Source organism: Equus asinus, chromosome 10, assembly GCF_041296235.1.
Source record: "Equus asinus isolate D_3611 breed Donkey chromosome 10, EquAss-T2T_v2, whole genome shotgun sequence".
NCBI classification, from domain to species: domain Eukaryota; kingdom Metazoa; phylum Chordata; class Mammalia; order Perissodactyla; family Equidae; genus Equus; species Equus asinus.
The window spans coordinates 85,841,247-85,863,209 of NC_091799.1; the positions used below are offsets into that span (position 1 = coordinate 85,841,247).

The following is a 21,963-nucleotide window of genomic DNA, read 5'->3' on the forward strand; positions in this document are numbered from 1 at the left end:
TGTGAAATATCATGAAGGTTAAGGACTAAATAATAGCTCCATTAAATGTATTAAGATATAATATCTGTAAGTCTCACTCTTGCTCTATCTACTTGTCTATCTATCTTGTTGGTATTTTCTTAGTTCTTTCAAATAAGACTTTAATCGTAAATCAACTAAAATTCAATTAAATAATCAGATTACATACAACTAATGTTTTTTCTAACATTGTAATATATTAAATTAATGCATTCGTAGTTAAATATTAAATGCATTTTATGTATCAATTAATATGTGACAAGCTAGGAGTCAAGAAAAAATTAAACCTGTACCTAAAAAATATGTGTAAATGAAGGCAGATTTTTCTCAACTCTAGAGAAAATCATGGAAGGATTCCTCAGGAATAATAATTGTGTTTACACTATTAATCTTATTCAAAAAATACAAGCATGAATATACTATCTATAAGAGGGTAGCATTTAATAGTTTTCAAGAATGGATCTCTGTAGAGTGAAGCTGTATTTATAGATTAGCTTGTTAAGAATGCATGGAATAACTGTAAATTTCGATGATATATTCATATTTTGCTCTTTTGAACATGGCTTACAGTTCCAGTTGTAACTGGAACTTCTCCAGCTTCTAACTATAGCTTAATTTATTAAATCCTTCCTCCTGAAAGTTTTATTTGACAGTTTTCTCTGCTTCACCAGTAGCATATGGCATTTCAACTTCTTCTCTCTCGCTCCTTCTCAAATATTTTGCAGTCCAACTTATGACCTTACTCTCCTTCAAAACATCTCTTGACAAAGTCACCCATGGCATTCATAATGAAAAATCCAAGGGTCAATTCTAAGTCCATGTCTTACTCAACCTGTTGCCAGTACTTGACATAGTTGATTATTTCATCCTTACTTAAAAGCTGCCTTTCCCTTAATTTTCAGGACACTAGTTCCTTTTTTGATTTGTAGCTCATTTCACTGGTTGATACTTCTCAGAATTCTTTGCTGGATTCTGTTAAAATCCTTTCAGGACACTTGATTCTGTCCAAACCAGCCACACAAAATTTGGTCCATAAGACATTTGGTCCATGCCAAAAGGTCCTTAACATTTGGTCCCATCTGAAACACCCATCACACATTGGATCCACCCCAAAAGATTCTTGATATCTAGTCATATTTGGTCCTGTCAAAATGTCCATGGAGACATTGAGTCCATGGCAAAAAGTCCTTGAAATCTGGTCCTTTCCAAAACCATTTGGCATGGATCAAATATGCTCATGGACTTTTTGGACAACACCAAATTTCAAGGACATTTTGGTGTGGACCAAATGTCTGATGGATGTTTGAGACAGGAACAAATACCAAGGACATTTTGGCATGAACCAAATATCTGATGGATGTTTTGAACAGGACCAAATGTCCACTAATAATTATTCATTTTCTCAACTTTTACATTTTGTTGATTCCCTTGGCACAGTCCTAGCTCCCCTTCTATTCTCTACTAAAATTCTTTCAGTGACCTTTTCCAATAGCACCTATTTGCTGATGACTGATAAGTTTATAACTTCAGCCAGAATCTTTGGCAGGAAACCCAGACGCAACTACAACACTTTCACATTCAGTTTTCATATGAATGTTTAATAGCATCAAATACAATATATCCATAGGTAAATATTTTGATGTTCCCAACTCCATGCCACCCCATGAACAAATCTGACCACTGTTCACCACATCCACAGAAACCATTCTGGTCAAAGCCACCACCATGTCTTTCCTAGAATATTGATGTCACCTTTAACTAATCTTCCTGTTTCCGCTTTTGCTCTGCCCCAAGAGTCTAATTTCTATACATACCCAGGGGATCATTTTTAAATATATCAGATTTGGGCACCTCTCAGTTCAGAATATTCAATGTCTTCTCTCATATTTAGAGTGAAGTCCAAAATTATTATTATTCCTACAAAGCCATGTGTAATCTTGACTATTTCCTCCCTGTCATCAGCTCTTACAACTACCTCTCTTTCTCATTGTGCATCATCTACAGTTACATTTTCTTGCTTTCCAGCCTCAAGCAACTTTTTCAGTAATACTCTTTGCAATGACTAGAAAGGATCAGTGTTCAATACACCAGATTGATGTGGGGAAATATTTTAAATCCATACTAATCTGTGTGGCAGAGAAAGGAGAGTCGTGACAGAGATGTCTTCACCCCTAGAATACTTTCAATTTTTCTAATTTAATAAAAAATAAATGAAAATAGAAACAAACAAAAATTTTCATAGGAGAATTTGTTTAAAGTTAATACTTATATACTCACAATCACATACTCATGTACACACATACACTCACAAGCACATATACAATTAAGAAAGCATTCATCAATTCCTATTTTTCAAAATTATTGTATTATATGTACATATATTTAATTTTATCAAATGGGGTCTTCCAGCAGTGGTGGATATCTTTTGCAGTCTCTTCCGGATTTTTTTTCACTGTGTTCTGTGCCCTGCATAAGGCTGTCCTGTATGAACTATGACAAAGAGCAACCTTGGTCACAGTGTGGCAATGAGACCTGGATGTATATTCCTCTACCAAAGGAGAGATTGTTTCCTCCTCACAGTTCTCTGTGTCTTGAGTTCAAAGCAATTGTTCTAGGCAATTGTGCCATATTCTTACTCCTCAGGCTTAATAGTAGATGTGGTTGATAGCTGCTAATATCCCCAAGTTATTAGACAAGGTGTTGTATTCTCTTGTGGGATCTCTACAACCAACTCATGTCTTTGTAAATAATCCCTTCATTAAATTTTCCTCAACTTACCCAATTTGAGTGTTTCATTTGTTTTCAGCTGGAACCTTGACCAAAATACAGCTGTTAAAAAGGTCGAATACATTGATTATGGATATTTGCTAATATTTTACTTTGGAATGTTGCACATTGTCATAAGTAACATTTATCATAGCATCCACTTTAGATCTACAGGGCAGGTACCCATTCTACTGCTTTTAAGAACTTCTCATTTGGGCAGTTTAGAAAGCTGGTCTATTTATTAGACTTAGAGGCTATTCTTTAAACTTACGTTTGTGAATATTTACTTTTGATCAGATAGAGGAGAGTTAAAAGAGAAGTAGAGGAGAGATAAAGTCTTTGTGTTTGTATTTTCCTCAGCTTATTATTGATATGATTAAGAACAAGTCTAGAAGCACGAAAAAAGCCACCTGCCAATCCACATGAGATTATTAGCATGACAGTCAACAGCTGTTAAATATGCCTGCCAGAATATACCCTAATCATGAGTTCTTCTACTTTGCGTTCAAAGGTAGAACTCAAAGGGCCTGTGCAGTTGATGCAGTTTGATATTTTCTTGAATAATCATTACAGATCTCCTGTTATTCAAATGATGATACCTCTGAGCTGAGGAATATATGAGGTTAAATCTAAAACTTGTGTTCCCTTAAATTCTAAACTTTAATTACTGAATTATATAGATACTTTTTTATCAAGATGATGATATAAGATTTCTCCTTCAATCAATCATGTGGTAAATGATATTAGTATACTTTCTAATAATGAACCAACCTATACCCACAGTATACTCAACTTGATTGTTTTACAACTTCTTTGAAAATCTATCTTTAGATTGTCTTTAATAATATTTTGTTTAGGATTTTTGAAAATATATTTAAAAGTGAGATTAGCCTGTAATTTTTCACCTTATCTACAGTCCTTCAGTACTTTTGGCACTTTCGGCATTAATGTTATAAAAGCCTCATAAATAATTTTCAAAGCAAGGCTTCATTTTATATTCTCTGAAAACATTTAATGAGATTTGAATTATCTTTTCCTCAAATACTTTAAAGAAAATACCTATAAAATCATCAGACCAGCTTTTGTTTGCTTGTTTTTTTCTTTATTTTTCATGGGAGGAAGCTTTCAATTGATTCAATGCCAATAATTAAGTATGTAATAATAGATATTCCTTCCTCCGTCAGTTTTAATATTATGTTTTTAGATATTTGTACACTTCCAAATTCACTGTCATACATGTATTTGTGATTTCATTTTAATATCTATCACATCTGTAATTATATATCCCTTTTCATTTTTAAAATCATTAGTATATTTCCATAATACTTTTTAATTGATAACTAATGACAAGTTCTGAGAGATGATCATGTGAGTGTCTGGGAAGGATGCAGTAAAAAAATCATAGGTTTTTGCAAGGTTAGAATAACGGGATGTTGGGGCAATTGAACCAGGTACCGTGGTGAAACACAACATGCTAAACGTTTCAATGAGTACGAGTAGCCGTAAAAGTGAGGTCACACAAGACAGAAGGGAAGAAGCATGGTGGGTGGTATAATTTGACTTCAGGCACTTCAAACAAAAGTGATATTGTTTCAAAATAACAGCAAGGAGTAATGTAGACACATTTCCTACTTTCAAGCTCTAAGGTTGAAATGTCTGACCTGAGCATTTACACATAGGTAGTAAATAAACACAAGTTGGTATTTTAATAAAATTAAATATATATGTAATTTATTTAACCATCAGAGCATCAAGCTGTCAGGAAATTGATTATACAGTATCATCTTTTGAAATTTTAAGTGCTAAGTATATTTTTGCAAGGGTTGTTACTTAGTCTGCTACTATTAAACATTTTTAAAATTAATGATTGGGGTGATGAACCAGAGTGTCTTTATTAAATTTGCTGATGACATCAATTTGGTAGGACAATTAGCACATTTAAAAACTGGATTGAAATTCAAAATGACCTTGATGAGTTGGAGAGGAGCCTGGATATAAACAAGATGAAGCTGATTAAGTTCATGTGCCGTAATTCATTTAGCCTGTTTCACACTTACTGTGGCCAAACCATTATACAACTCTGATCAGAACTTTTAATCAAAATAGTTGGAATGATCTATCTTCATTGCGGTACAGTCATAGCAAATGTGAAGTCAAGAGTTTTGCGCATCCAACTGGCATAAAAACCATTTATAGTTTAGTCAAAATGATATTGCTGCCAGGGTTCTTCAAAGCATGAACACCAAAGTTTAGATGAAAATATACCTACCAAAAATCACTTAGGACAGGTTAGTGTTTCTAAACTGAGAAAGAAAGACCAACAAAAATCACTGGAGAAATCAAAACCACCATGTAAGCTGACAATGGTGTTAAAAAAAAAAGTGGGAAATACAAGACTAAATTTGGATAAAAGTTTTTTTATATATTTGTTACTTAATGTTTTGGAGAAGTCTTCTATAACTGAATTATGTGTCAAGTCTTGTAAAAATAAATTATCTGTGAATAAAGTGGTTTTTTAAAAATTTTTAAGTAATATTTTTGGAATTATAATGGCGTATAACATCATGTAATTTCAGGTGTACATAATTGTTTATCAATTCCTGAATACACTTCATCGTGCTCACCCTCAGTAGCCTAATGTTTATCCATTACCATTCATATGTGCCCCTTTGTCCCTTTTGCCCACCCCCCAATTCACTTCCCCTCTGGTAACCACTAATCTGTTCTCTTTATCCGTGTATTTGTTATCTTCCACATACAAGTGAAATCAGGCAGTATTTGTCTTTCTCTTTTTGGCTTATTTACATATGGATAAAGTAGCTTAAGAAATAGGTATAAAGATTTAAGAAAATAATTATAGAGTTCAGAATTAACATTAGAATTAACATTAAAATTAACATTTTTTCTTAGAGAAGAGTTTTAAAATTTGATGATCAAAGTCTACAATGAGAATCTCATGCAAATTTTAAATTATAAGGGCATAAAGTTTTCACACACATCCAGAAATTTTGTTAATATTCTAAAACTCATCCGTAATACACTTTCTCTGGTCAATAGATCCAAGGTTAAGAAACAAGAATTGTCTTCTCAATATGTATGGTCTCAGAACATTTCTATTTTTTCTTCTAATTAATTTACTTTGTTAATTAGAGCAGTTTTAGGTTTACAGAATAATTGAACCAAAGTACAGAGTTCTCATATACTCCTCCCACCAACCACAGTTTCTTCTATTATTAGAATATTAGCATTCTTTGAGAAGAAACCACAGTTTCTTGCACTATTAGCAGAGCACATTTGTTATAATTGATGAGCCAACAGTGATACATTATTATTAACTAGAGTCTATAGTTTACATTAAGGTTAACTCTTCGAGTCAGACAGTTTTATGAGTTTTGATAAATGTGTAATGTCATGTATGCACTATCACAGTACCATACAGAATAATTTTCCTGCCCTAAAAATCCTCTGTATTCAATCTATTCATCTTTCCTTCCCTCCCCCCAATCCCTGGCAACAGCTGATTCTTTTACTGTTTTGACTATTTTGCCTTTTCCAGAATGTCACGAAGTTGGAATCACACAGTATGTAGTCTTTTCAGACTGCCTTCATTCACTTAGCAATATTCATTTAAGGTTCCTCCATCTCTTTTCGTGGCTTAATAGCTCATTTCTCTGTATTGATGAATAATATTCCATTGTACGATGATCCACAGTTTGTTTATCCATTTGCCTATTGAAGGATATCTTGGTTGCTTCCAACTTTAGGCAATTATGAATAAAGTTGCTATAAATATCTACATGCATCTTTTTGTTTAGACAAAGTTTTAAACTTCTTTTGGTAAATATCTAGGAGTGCAATTGCTGGACTATATGGCTAAGACTATGTTTAGCTTTGTAAGAAACTGCCAAACTGTCTGTCAAAGTGACTGTACCATTTTTCATTTCCACTAGCAATGAATGTGTTCTTTTTTGCACCACATCCTCCCCAGCATTTGGTGTTGTCTTGGTTTTGGATTTTAACCATTCTAATAGGTGCGTGGTAGTATCTCGTTTTAATCTACAATTCTGTAATGACATATTATATTGAGTATATATTCATATATTTATTTGATATCTGTATATCTTCTTCGGTAGGGTGTCTATCAGATCTTCTGTCCACTTTTCAACTGGGTTGTAGAAAGCAGCTATTGTTTGCTCATACGTAGAGGACATTGGGAGGAGATGATTGATTGCAAAGGGGTAAGAGGAAGCATTTTGGGTGACAGAAACGTTATATATCATGATGTGATAGTAATTAAATGATTCCAAACATTTAAAAAAGCATCAAATTGTAAACTGATTGATATAATTACATGAAAATCATACTTCAATAAAACCTAACTAAAAATAAATAAATAAAATGGTAAATCGTGTAAGGTCATCTAAGACGAAGGGCAAAATATTTTGTGTTATTCTACACTTCCTTCTTCAGTAAATGCCATGACGTGCAATCATAATCATTATTATTTGTCCAAGAGGGATCTAATTCTTCAAGGAACTCAATGGAAATGCAATGCCTAACGTAAACAAGCCTCTGTTCTTTCAGGCAACAGTCTCTTCTAGACGTTCATTGTATTCTGGTGCCGTACACAGATTATCTTATTTCAGTGTATTCTATGTATGATTCCAGATTCCAGCTTTTTTATTTTGAGCCATATTTTGCAGCCTTGTTTTGTCACCTCTTTAGGCTCCTCACAACCTTTTATCTTGTTCTACATTCCCCTGGTACATTGTCTACCATTTAGGTAGGTGCTACTCTCTCCCCTACTTATCTGATATTTATTTTTATTTTTATTGTGCTACCAAGGTCACATTGGTTTATAACATTAGATAAATTACAAGTGTACATCATTATATTTCAGCTTCTGTATAGACTACATCATGCTCACTACCAATAATTTAGTTTTTATGTGTCACCATACATATGTTCCCCTTTATCCCTTTTGTCCTTCTCCCACCCCCTTCCCCTCTGGTAACCACCAATCTGTCCTCCTTATCTATGTGTTTTCTTGTTTGTTTATCTTCCACATATGAGTGAAATCATATGGTATTTGCTTTTCTCTGTCTGGCTTATTTCACTTAGCATGATAACCTCAAGGTCCATCCATGTTGTCACAAATTGCACAATTTTCTCTTTTTTATGGCTGAGTAGTATCCCATTTATATATCTTCCACAACTTCTTTATCCATTACTTACCTTTAAAATCCTTCTTTTCCACAGGATGTCCACTTCTAAAAGTTATCTTAGGGCTAGCCCTGTGGCCTAGTGGTTAAGTTCGGATGCTGTGCTTCGGCAGCCCAGAGTTTCCCTGGTTTCTATCCTGGGCGCAGACATGGCAGCGCTTGTCAGGCTATGCTGAGGTAGCATCCCACATGCCACAACTAAAATATACAACTATGTACTGAGGGGATTTGGGGAAAAAAAGCATAAAAAAAAAGAAGAAGATTGGCAACAGTTATTAGCTCAGGTGCCAATCTTTAAAAAAAACTTATCTTAGTCTCTAGGACATCGGTAGAAAATTGGGGAACTTTAATGCAATTAAAAGGTAATCAGGGGCCAGCCCCAGGGCCGAGTGGCTAAGTTTTTGTGCTCCACTTTGGTGGCCGAGAGTTTCATTGGTTCAGATGGTGGTCATGGACCTAGCAGCACTCATCAAGCCATGCTGAGGCGGTGTCCCACATAGCACAACTAGAAAGACCTATAGCTAGAATATACAACTATGTACTGGGGGGTTTTGGGGAGATGAAGGAAAAGAAACAGGGAGATTGGCAGCAGATGTTAGCTCAGGGCCATTCTTTAATAAAACAAAAAAGGTAATCAACGTTTAATAAATAGTATGTGTATGTTTTAGAAACTCTACGTTTTAGAAATGACAAATGATACGCTATTCAAAATTGTATGAAAAATAAACACTCCTTTATTTAAAAATTTTACAACATAAGGAGAAAATTGAAATATACAAAATGTTAAATTTTTGGTATATGCTAAATGCCCAAAAAGTAACACCTTTGGCATTTTTTAAAATGATTGTGAATCATCACTCCCTCTCTCTCTCTTTCCCTCCCTGTCTCTCTTTTCTTTCTCTCAATCATGGAAAAGATCCAGATAATAAGTAAAAGGTGCAACTGAAAAAATTAGACTACTTAATATGGAACAATAGTGTCAATATGGAATGTTTTTAACGTTCTAGAGCCAAAGACACATTGTGTTGAATATCATGGATAAAAACAACATCATGTTTTCTTAGCTCCTAATAATAAGTTGTCTTGACTTCCTGAGAGTGACACAATTCTTTCTGCATTTCAGATGATAACTCAGTGGAATTGTCAGAAAGATCAAATTTCCTTCAAAGTGTTAGATTTTGTCACAAAATTCAGAAATACCAGTTCCTCTGAGGCGAATGTAAATACACTGTCACTGTTTTGTGTGTGTTTGCTTTAACACTGTGTGAGGTACTGTCTCGGGAAATAGATTTGCTTCACTTCTCAAAAGATTTACTTTGGACTAATAAATATGATTTTAGAAAATTCAGGGTGAAATGATTCTTAATCAACAATTGATAATGGATTTTTTAAACTTCAAAATTCATCAATTATAACAAATGTACTATGCTAATAGTGCAAGAAACTGTGGTTTCTTCTCAAAGAATGCTAATATGCTAATAACAGAAGAAACTGTGGTTGGTGGGAGGAGTATACGAGAACTCTGTACTTTGGTTCAATTATTCTGTAAACCTAAAACTGCTCTAAGAATAACAAAGTAAATTAATTAGAAGAAAAAATAGAAATGTTCTGAGACCATACATATTGAGAAGACAATTCTTGTTTCTTAACCTTGGATCTATTGACCAGAGAAAGTGTATTATGGATGAGTTTTAGAATATTAACAAAATTCTTGAAGTTTCAGATATCAACTAAGACTATTTAACTAATTACCATGACAAATGTAATGTTAGAAATCTTTGTCAATAAACCACTTTACTTTATTCAGTTTAAAATCACCATTGCCATCAAATAGTTAACCCCTTAAGAGAGACGTAAATTATTTTATCCTCAACTAAATTGCTATGATAAAAATAAACTCACGGTATTTGATAAAGTATAAAGTCATGATAAATTCTCCAACATTCATACTTTGAGTAAACTGAAAAATTACTGTACTACATAGTCAAAAGCAGGAGTAACAAAACCAAGACCACCTATGTAAATATAGTCCCTAATATTTATACTTCAAGAATTAAACAGACTTCAGAATAAAATCCAAACGTAGTAAAATTTTAGGTAGTAGATATCTCAAGAATTAAGAGATATAAAATTGAAAATACTGTAAAAAATATGTAGGTACTTTTTATACTCATATAAACACATCCGTTCACAATCATACCCAGGCTTATAGAGTCCAAAGTTCATAAAAATGCCAAAGATCTGGCATGGGGATATTTACTAAGCAATTGCCATTTCATTTCATCCTCACAATAATACTTCAGTGTATGCACTCTTTAGCCCATTTAGCAAATGAGGGCACCAGGATTCATTGGTTAGATAGCTTGCACAGTCTTGTGAGTGTCAAGGTTATGTTTCAATCCAGATCTGTCTCTCTCCAAAGCTCATGATATCGCCCTTACCCCACTGCAGATGTTTGTGGTTACTGTATTGACAACACAGATGCATAAATGAGTGATTGTGAAACAAAAATGCACTAGTACAGCCTAATGTGGTTAGCAAAATCTTTCATCAAGTTGTATATGTCTGATACAGAGATGCAAAAATATTTCTCTCAAAAGAGAAATATTTGCTGACTATGTTTTCCCTCTATATGATCTTCAGTAAGATTTATCAGGAATTTTTAAATTACAGTATTCACACAATCTAAGCATAGGTGACATAATCACTAAATTTTCACAGTTTTCCAGTGTTCTTGCTAGAACTTATCTAATACTTTCCAGTAGATTATTTCATGACAGATCTGATTTTAACAAACATGAAAATCAAACTGAGATTGATATGTAAACATGTAGAAAGATGACTGCAACTCAAATCTAAAGGATAGGATGAACACACTATAAGGAAATTGATAGAATAATTTAATTTAAAAAATCAATACAAATTCAATTAAATTGTTTATCAGATTTGGTGAGATATAATTTACATGCCATAAAATATCCCCATTTAAAGTATAAAATTTAATCGTTTTTTTTCAGCCCATACACAGAGTTGTGCAGCCTTCAACACAATTTAATTTTAGAATATTTTCATCACTCTCAAAAGAAACTCTATATCCATCAGCAGTCATTTCTATTTATCTCACACTCACCCAGACCCAGAGGCCTTTTCTGTTTCTACAGATTTGCCTGTTCTAGACATTTCATGTGAATGGAATCATACAATATGTAGTCTTTAGCATGTATCAGTATTTCATTCATATTTTTTGGACAATTATTCCATTGTATGGATAAACCACATTATGTTTATCCATTTATTAGTTGGTATACATATTTCATCTAAAATGAATAATGCTGCTATGAACATTTGTGTACAACTTTTTGCGTGAATATTTGTTTTTATTTCTCTTAGGTATACAACTAGAAGTGGAAAAACTTGCTCATATGGTAATACTATGCTTAAATTTTCAGGAAATGTCAGTTTTCCAAAGTACACCATATTGCTTTCCCACCAGAAAAGTATAAGCATTCAAATTCTTTGTAAACTTGCCAAAGAATTGTGTCTTTTGAATTATAGTCATCCTAGGGATGTGAAGTATATCTCATAGTTTGATTTGCATTTCCTTAATAACTGGTGATGTTGAATGTGTTTGCATGTGCTTATTGGCCATTTGTATATCTTCAGTGGAGAAATATCTGTAGAGATCTTTTGCCCATTTTTCAAATGAGGTCACTTGTCTTTTTATTATTGAGTTTAATAATTATTTATATGTTCTGATAAATATAAAACTCCAGAATATATAAATCCAGAAGTCACTGAATATGTATTTCTCCTGTTCTGGGTGGTGTCTTTTCTCTTCTGATATGCTATTGTGTGCAGCACAAAAGTTTTGAACTTTCATGGAGGCCACTTTGTTTTGAATTTTGTAAGTTGTGCTTTTTTGGTGTTATATCCAAGAAAATATAGCCTAACCAGATATAATGAAGATTTACTCCTATGTTTTTTTCTAACTGTTATAGTTATAGTTATAGTAATTATATTTACTTCTATAATCCACTTGAGTTAATTTTTTTTTTTGAGGAAGATTAGCCCTGAGCTAACTGCTGCCAATCATCCTCTTTTTGCTGAGGAAAGCTGGCTCTGAGCTAACATCCAGGCCCATCTTCTTCAACTGTATATGTGGGACACCTACCACAGCATGGCTTGCCAAGCAGTTCCATGTCCGCACTTGGGATGCGAACCGGCAAACCCGGGTCGCCAAAGCAGAACGTGTGCACTTAACTGCTGCGCCACCAGGCCGGCACCCACTTGAGTGAATTTTTGTGTATGATTTGTAGAAAGTGTCCAACTTCATTATTTTGCATCTGGACATCCAGTTTTTTCCAGTAATATTTGTAGAAAAGACTATTGTTTTCTCATTGAATTATGTTGCACTCTTGTTTGGAATCAATTGACCATATATGTAAGAGTATTTTTGGACTCTCAAATCTATTTCATTGATCTATGTATCTACCATATGCCAATACCACATATTCCATTACAGTAGCTTTGTAGTAAATCTTGGAATCAGGAAGGGTACTCCAACTTTGTTTTTCTATTTCAAGATTGTTTGGACCACTCTGAGTTCCTTCCATTTCCTTATGAAATTTAGAATCACTTTAACAACTTCTGCAAGAAATGCAATAAGGATTTTGATAAAGATTAGTCTTGAATCTGTATGTCAATTTTAGAAGTGTTGCTGTCTAAATATTGTTTTCTGATTCATGAATATGTGATGTTTTCCCGTGTTTTTCTTTACTTTCTTTCCACAATATTTTAAGTTTTTCACTATACAAGTCTTGCATGACTTGTTAAGTGAATTCCTAAGTATTTGATTCTTTTGGTGCTATTTTATGGAATGCTTTTATTTAATTTCATATTTGAATTTTTAATTGGGAGTGTATTAAAGTTTGATTATTTTATATTAATCTCACTGAACTTGTTTATTAGTTTCAATAGTTTTTAAACAAATTCTTTGTTTTCTATGTATAAGAACATGCCATTTGAAAATTCATAGAAATCATTTTACTTCTTCCTTTTAATCTGGATGTCTTTATTTTGAATGTCTAATTGCTTTGGCTAGAAATGCCAGTAAATTTTGGATGGAACTGTCAAGGTAGATATTTTTGCTTTGCTTCTGATCTTAGTGGGGAAGAATGCAGTCTTTCATCATGAAGTGCTAAGTTAGTTGTGAGTTTTGTTTTATTTTTGTTTAGTTTTTTTTTTTTTTTGGTAGATATCCTTCATTAGTTTGAGAAGTTTCATTCTGTTCCTAGCTTGTTTTTGAGTTTTTAATGAAAATGTTTTAGATTTTGTCAAAAAAAGTTCTGCATCTATTAAGATGAACATGTATTATGCTTTCTTTTTTCTATTAAAATACTGTATTCTATTGGTTAATTTTCAAATGTTAAACCAACCTTGCATTCTTAGGATAAACCACATTAGTTCATGGTGTGTAATCCATTTTCTATATTGTTGGCTTCAGTTTGCTAGGAGTTTGATGAAGATTTTCATCTATGTTCGTAGAGGATATTGATTCATAGTGCTGTTTATTTGTGATATCATTGTCTGGTTTGCCACCAAGGTAATATCGATCTCAACAAATTTGTTTGGAAGTATTTCCATGTCTCCATTTTAGGAAGATTTTTGAAAGTTTAGTACTGATTTTCTTTAATATTTGGTAGAATTCACTTGTGAAATAATCTAGGTTTTTCTTTATACATTTCATTTCTAGAATGTTTTTAAATTATTAATTGAAACTTTTTTTGCTTCTTATAGATTTATTCAGATTTTCTATTTCCTCTGCGCTCCTATTTCCTTTTGTTAGCTGTGTTCCTAGAAATTTGTTCGTTCTATGTATTATCTAATTTGTTGATGTACTGTTGATGGAATATTCGTGTTATTTCTATATCCCCTTTCATTCCTAATTTTGGCAATTTGAGCATTCTCTCTTTTTTTCTTGGCAGTGTAGCTAAAGTTTTGACAATACTGTAGATTTTTTAAAAAGCAAACAATTTTTGGTTGTTGATAGTCTCTATTTTTCTATTCTATATTTCATTTATTTCATCTCTAGTGTTTGTAATTTTCTTTGTCTTGCTTGTTTTATGTTTAGTTTGCTCTAATGTTCTTTTTTATTTCTTGAGGTGGAAGGTTAGGTTATTGATTTGAGATCTTTCTTCTTTTCTTTATATAGGCTTATTGCACTTTTAAATTTTCTTCTGAGGACAGCTTTAGCAAAATCCCACAAGATTTGATATGTTTTGTTTTCACTTGCAGTTATAGAAAAGTTATTTATTATTTCTCTTGTGATTTCATCTTTGATCCATGATTTAGCAATGTCATTTAAATTCTCATGTACTGATGAATTTTTCAATTTTCCTTCTGTTTTTGATTTATAACTTTGTTCCATTGTACTGAGATGACGTATGTTGTATGACTCAAATTTTTTAAAATTTATGGTGTGGTAGGGTAGGTAGAGGGTAGACAATCTCATTCCAGAAAGGAGAAATTGGGAGCTTAATAGGGGTCTTGGTCCCAAAGAAGTCTGAAACTCAGTAGGGCAAATTAGATAGATTCTAAGGCCTGAGAATAATTCTCTGTGGCCCTATATTCCACCCTTGGGGCCCCCAGACTGGTGGCCCTACTCTCTCTGGACAGGCTGGCCCCGTTTGACTGCTCAGCCTCTGGACCCACCGTTCTGCTCTCCCTGGCCTCTGTTTCCATGGCTTTGTCTTTGAAGTCATTTTTCCTTTGCTGTATCCCATCTCCGTCCCTATCAGTTCTGCTGGCAGTGTTCTTGCTGGCATAAAATTCTCATAACTCTTGTTGGTCTTCTGTACAATTCATGGGAATCCGAGCCGCTAGACATAAAGGGTTCCCCATAGATCCTTCCCAGATAACTTCATCTTTATTTCAGGCTTTTGCTGAGATATTGATTCAATCCATAAATCACATGCTTAATCTCTTTTGTAAATTTAGCAAATCGTTTTACAGCCACATCTTTAATGTTCTTTCCAGAGCATGCTTTCTCATCTTTTGTTGCTACCTGGATAGACTTGATAATCATCAAGTGTTGTTTCCTTTTTGCTTAACAATATTTTCCTCATTTTCTCTCTTTCCTCTCACATTTTACTGTAAGCAGCAAGGAACAACCAGTTTGGAAATCTTTTCAGCTAAATATACAGGTTCATTGCTTACAATTTTTACCTTCCACCCAACAGTAGAACATCATTCAGTCAATTTCTCTACTACTTTATAACAAGGGCTACTTCCTTCCAGTGTCCAGTAACATGTTCCTCATTTGTGCCTGAGACCTCGCTAGAAGCACCTTTAACATTCATATTTCTACGAATCTTTTGTCCATGATTATACACATAAGATGACAGAAGCTTTTTCTACCATGTTCCTCAGTTTCATCTGTACACTCACCATAATTGCCCTGAAAATCTATATTAATAACCAACTGTCTCTTAGAGGAAATCTAAGTTTTTTTCTATCAAGTGCTTCAAAATTCTTCCGGTCTCTATACATTACCCAATTCCAAAGCCACTTTGACATTTCTAGGTATTTGTTACAGCAGCACCTCGCTTCCTGGTACCAAAACCTTTATTCATTTCCCAGGACTGTCATATCAATACCACACACTTGGTGGCTTAGAGCAGCAGGAATTTACCCTCTCACAGTCCTGAAAGCTAGAAGTCTGAAATCAAAGTATCTGCAGGTCGGTTGCTACTTGAGACTCTGAGGGAAAAATCCCTCCCATGCTTCCCTCCTGGCTTCTGCTGGTTGTCAGCAAGCCTCGGCATTACTGCGTTTGTAGATACATCACTCCAATTTCCACCTCTGTCCTCATATTTCATTCTCCCCTGTAATTCTGTTTTTTTCACATGGCTGTCTTCCCTCTGTGTATACCTGTGTGTCAAACTTTCCTTCATATTATAAGGACGCCAGGCACTGGATCAGGGCCCACTCTACATGTATGACTTCAACTTAACTTGATTATATCTGCAAGTAACCTATTTCTAAATGAGGTCATATTTACAGATACTGAGAGTTACAACTTGAACATGTCTTTGTGGAGCACAACATTCAATCTACAGCAGAATCCCTTAACATGACTTCCTAAATTTACATGTGTGTGTGTGTGTGTGTCTGTGTGTGTTTTAGCACTTTCTTGTTTTCTGTCAGTACAAGTTGCTCAGGTTCATCTTTCCTGCTCATGTCCAAGCATCAATCATTTTTCCAAAGAGGTCTGGCTCCTTTTGCTGAAATGGTATTAGAAAGGAAGATCTGGGTACTAAATGTGCTCCCTGCTACTAGAATGTCATTTCTTTTAAGCCCGTTTAGTTGGCAGAGTAAAGAAATATATGTGTATACCATATACATACACACACAGATCAATAAATATTTCTGTAGGCAAACATATATATTTATATTACACTAATCTTGCTTTCTTCCTGTCTCCATCTTTATCTGTTACCACGTAAATCATTCTAGCTTCCTTTCTTGCTTATCTAGAAATCCCTACTCCAAAAGTGAGAAGCCTGGCTTCCACAATCTGTCAATTTTTTTTTCTCCCAATTGTTCAGTTCCAGCGTACATGTATAGCACTGTCGATTGTGATCACATACTCTAGTGTGAAACAATGTTATCAGTGAAAGGACAGTTCTTTTGTGCAGTTCCTTTTTGCTTTTACTCTTGCAGACTCTTATTGTTTCTAAAGTTCAGCAACTTTTCCCTACAGCACCTTCAGTGTGATTGGTTCATATATTTATAATAGACTTATATGCTCATGTCAAAACCTGCAGTCCATCCTGGGGTCCCCTGACCACATAAATATATTTTAAAATTTACATACAGTAAAGCTCTATTTTGTAACTTTAAAAGCTGTAAAGTTCTGTGGGATTTGAAAAATGCGTAATGTCATCTATTCACCATTATAACATCATAAGGGATAATTTCACCATCAGAAACAAAAACCCCTGTGCCTCACCTGTTAGGACCTCCTACCACAATCCCAAATTCCTGGCAACCACTAATCTTTTCATTATCTCTACAGTTTTGCCTTTTCCAGAATGACGCATAATTGGAATCATACAGTATGTCCTTTTCAGTATGGCTTCTTTCACTTGCCAATATGCATTTAAGGTTCCCCCATGTCTTTTTATGGCTTAATGGATTAATTTTTTATCGTTGAAAAATATTCTAATATATGGCTCTAACATAGTGTGTTTATCCATATCCTTATTGAAGAATGTCTTGGTTGTTTCCAGTTTTGGTAATTATGAATAAAGCTTCTATTTGTGTACAGGTTTTTATGTGTACATAGTTTTCAATTCATTGGGCAAAACCTGGTTTCTCAATTGCTGGATCTTATGCTAGGACTTTGTTAAGCTTTGTAAGAAATTGTCAAACTCTTTTAAAGTGGCTATGCCATTTTTCACTTCTCCTAGCAATAAATAAGAGTCAGTTTTTCCGCATTCTTGTCAGCATTTGTTATTGTCAACTTTTTTTTAGTTATTATAATAAGCATGTATTGATACCTCATATTGTGTTTGTTTTGTTTTGTTTTTTTAATTAGTGGAAATTATTTTTTGAGAAGTTTTGGGTTTATAAAAAAATTGAGTGGGAAATACAGAGAGCACTCATGTGTGCTCTCACCTGCTCCCTCTGCCCCAGTTTCTCTTAACATTAACATCTTGCATTAGTGTGGTACGTTTGTTACAATTAATGAGCCAATGTTAATACATTATTATTATTAACAAAAGTTCACATTTGGGTTCACTCTTTGCTGTGGGTATTGACAAATATAGAATAACATCTATCCACCATTACAAAATAATAAAAAAATAGTTTCACTGATTCCAACTTTTCCTTATTTTAATTCATAGTTTTGGTGATAGTCTTATTTTCTAATAGTCCTTTTTCCCAGTCAGAGATCCCTCAGTCTCCATTTTTTGTATTCTTGAATGCTTAACATTTCCATCTAAATAGACTTTACAATAGAAGGGAATCTGACTGTCTATAACGTTTTTGGTCTATTTCTATGACTCAGAATTTTGTAGACATTTGCTCAACTATATGTCATGGTACTTGTCCATTTGGTGCACTTGGACTTTTGGTTGCCTATGAGTTATGATTGGCCCTTATGGTTTCAAGAATCAGTTGGCTTTCTTTTTTTTCCTCCCCAAAGCCCCAGTGCATAGTTGTGGGTCATTCTAGTTCTTCTATGTGGGATGCCACCACAGTATAGCCTGATGAGCCATGTGTAGGTCTGTGCCCAGGATCTGAACTGGTGACCCCCTGGGTGCTGAAGCAGAGCATGCAAATTTAACCACTTGGCCACGGGCCGGGCCCTTAGTTGGCTTTCTTATTAGGTCTTTACTTCCAGACCTTTCTCTGAGTAAGAAATTCTTCTTGAAAACTCTGTGTGAATCAGGTTTATAGAAAGCTGGTTGCCAGACTGAAAACATAACACCAAAGTTACAACATTTTCCCCCATATATCCGCTTCCTCAAAAGAAGCCTTAATTTTCACCCAAATTTCTAACTCATTTTATTTAAGGAGAATACATTGTATTTTCAATGAAATGCACTTTTTATCTGTGCTCTGACTAAGGTTGGAGGAACAAGAATATGGACTGAATTGCATCTTTTATTTTTTGTATGTACATCTCTAGTAATGCCCCTGTTTACACGGATGTTTCTCACTCCTGCCCTTTATGTGACCCGCTTATTATGAGCCCAAATCTCTTCAGAAATTAGTAGGGCATACAGGTCCTCACTAACACTGAGCAGTGCCTTCAGCATGTCATCTCGAATTGCAGCATTCTCTGACATCGTCTTTTGTCCATTTCTACTTCAGCTTTCCTTCTAATGAATTAGTTAATTAAAATAAATTTCCCCAACTAAAAACCTTCACAAAAGTTTCAAAAATAGTGCAATTAATATTTTTTATGCTTTTCAGCAAGATTCATCAATTGTTAACATTTTGTCTTATTAGCTTTATGCCTCCTGAAATACATTTCCTGTACTATTTTCTTTGTCTTGCTTTGCTTGGTCTGGCTTGTGTTTCATTTGTTTGTTTATTTGTTTTGCTTTGTTCCTTAACAGGTGGTTTAATTAAAATCGTTAAGTTTTAAAGCAGTTCCAAATCCTTGGTAACACATTTTTTGAATCAGGAAGGACTTTCTTCTTTATTTCCAGAGTGTCTGTTCGGTTTCTTTTGCCTTTTAATTTCATCTTATAGAAACATACTATCTTAGCTCAGGATGCTATAAAAAGTTAGCATAGAATGGGCGCTTAAATAATGAACAATTGTTTTTCACTGTTCTGGAGGCTGGGAAATCCAAGGTCAAGGTGCTTGCAGATTTGTTCTTGGTGAGGGCCCTCTTCCTGGTTTGCAGATGGGCATTTTCTCCTTGTGTCTTCACATGGAGGAGAAAGAGAGAAAGAGATGAAGAGGCAGAACACAGAGAAATTTTAGGGCAGTGAATATCCTCTGAATGATTCCATAATGATTGATACATGCCATTATATATTTGTCCATATCTGTGGAATGTACAACATGAAGAATAAACTCTAATGTAAACAATGGACTTTGGATGATTATGATGTGTCAGCGCAGGTTCATCAATTGTAACAAACATACCACTCTGCTGATAGATGCTGATACTGAGAAAGGCTGTGCATGTGTTGGAGAGAGGGTTTAATAGAAATATCTGCACCTTTCTGTCACTTTTACTGAGAGCCTGAAACTACTCTTAAAATAAAATCTTAATTTAAAAATGTTAGTTTGGGGCCAGGCATCTGAATTTTGGCCATTGAACTATGTTAGAAAGGGATATGCTCTCCTTTTCAGGTTTGGCTTTTAAATTTTTTAAGAGATGATGCCTTATTATTTCTTCCCATTGTATGGCTAAATTGAAAACAGTGTGGTAAAAATGGGGACATCAACAATGGAATGGGGACATCAGTCAAAGGAGGGCTACGTGAGCAGAAATGCATAGTTCCAACAACTCGCACTGAAGTTTATGTTGTGAGAAATAAATGTTTTGTGTGCTCTGACAAGATATTGGTGGTGTTTGTTCCAGCATTACTAACACAATGACAAATTTCAAGGGACAGAAAGCAAAAGTATAAAGGTAGAAGTAGTTGGTCTGGAGACATCTAAGGGAGTCTAAAAGAGAGAATTGACTATATAATATTTATATCCTTTAATTCTGTCTTACCAGTATTGCCTACCGCTAATATCATCAATTACACCAAATGCGTTTTTTTATATGGAGATTGGTACTGGCTATCCACAGTTACTGTGGATCACTGAGACAGACATGTGAGGGTACCATCTGTGGGCTTGTCAGCAACTGCTGTCTTCAGGAATGTTTTAATTTCATATGTTAGTAAACTTTGCTTTAATAAGAAAGATATAGTTTGAACTAATAAGAGTTAAGTTCCCAATTGCTTTAGGCTGTTTTAAAAGTAATTGGACTCTGAGAAATAATTCCCTATTTCAGATGCCACAGCCATGTGAGAAGTGGAACTTTTTTTAACAGCATCTGTGGAGAGCATGGCATTTTTTATAACACATTTAGTTTCAATTTAAGAAGCATACAACAGACTTATTAGGACAACAAAAAAAGAAAGGAGTGTATAATCAAATTTCTATAGAATAAGGGCTTCAGCAGAAACTGGAAGAAAGTGTCTCAAATGACTTTAGAACTCCTTACTAATTTTCATCTCTGTTTTTCTATATTAGTTAGCTTTCAGAAACTCTATGTCATATACATTGACATGCTCACAGATAGATGCCAGGTTTCTCACCCAAGAAACCCAAACAGCTTACCTCCTCATTCTGAAAACAATTCCCAAGGATGGTTTTAACTGGCTTATTTTATGACCATAAGTGTGATTCCTGCACCCGGTAAACACACAGTGTGGTTCACAGAAAAAGGGAACTATGCTGAGCAGACAAAGCAATTATCCTCAGCAGTGATGAGCCACCTCAATTTTTGGACACAGGATGTGCTCCCTGGAACAAGGGAGTATTGAGATCATCACCTAATGTGCCTGCCAGCTTCTATTTTCCGTTATTTTATTAAAAATACACCAAGCTCCCTGTGGGGAACTATTTCTGCCCACTCCATGTCCACAAATTTCAGATCAGGCATCCTTTTGTTCTGGATAGGCGTAATCCAAATTGAAATACTCATAGCCTTTCCTCCTTCTTCCAAAAATGATTGATTCAAAATGGGTCCATGTCCTAACCTGGTCTATTAGACAGTCTTGAAATTTGTAATGAAAGTATTGAGAAACAGAAATACTCATTCTACTATCAGTGACGGAACAAAAACTGAACCTGCTGATGGACACTTTTGCCTCAATTGGAAAAGGACTGCCTGAAAATGAAGCAAACTCAGGACAAAATGTGACATTACAGTTGGAGAAAAAGAGATTCCTGCTGATCGTTTTCAAGCATTTGGAAGCAGCCTTACTAAAGCTTGACTTTTCCTTTGATTTCCTTTTTTTCTGCGAACCCATGAGTTTGTGTTTCTCCATAAGCCAGTTTGAGTTTAACATTTTGTCACTTGAAACTGAGTCTTGACCGACGCAAAGGGAAGACAGGGAGATTGTGGTCAAATTTTCAAATGAAAATTTAAAACTTTGCTTGGCCACCGTGTTTTTACTTGAATAGGCAAGTGAAGTAGGAAACCTCAGTGCAGTAAGTCATGATCCAGAAAGAATCACTACCACGGTATATATCACCAACCCCACCCAACAGAATGGGAACCTGGGTGTGAGAATAGAATTGCTCCAGGACCAAGAACCAGAGGCAACACTTGGGGTGGAAGAATGGAAGCATCCTGAGGTCAGTGCAACCTGTCCCTTCTTTGGTCACGACACTAATTGTTAAACCATTTTTTAAGAGTCTAGAAGCATCT

The 21,963-nt window shown here is 34.5% G+C and overlaps 1 pseudogene; it reads right to left on the reverse strand.

Moving 5' to 3' along the window:
- Positions 1–18,862, reverse strand: part of LOC106822697 (annexin A11 pseudogene) — a 30,824-nt pseudogene extending 11,962 nt beyond the window's left edge.
- Positions 18,863–21,963: the final 3,101 nt, after the last annotated feature.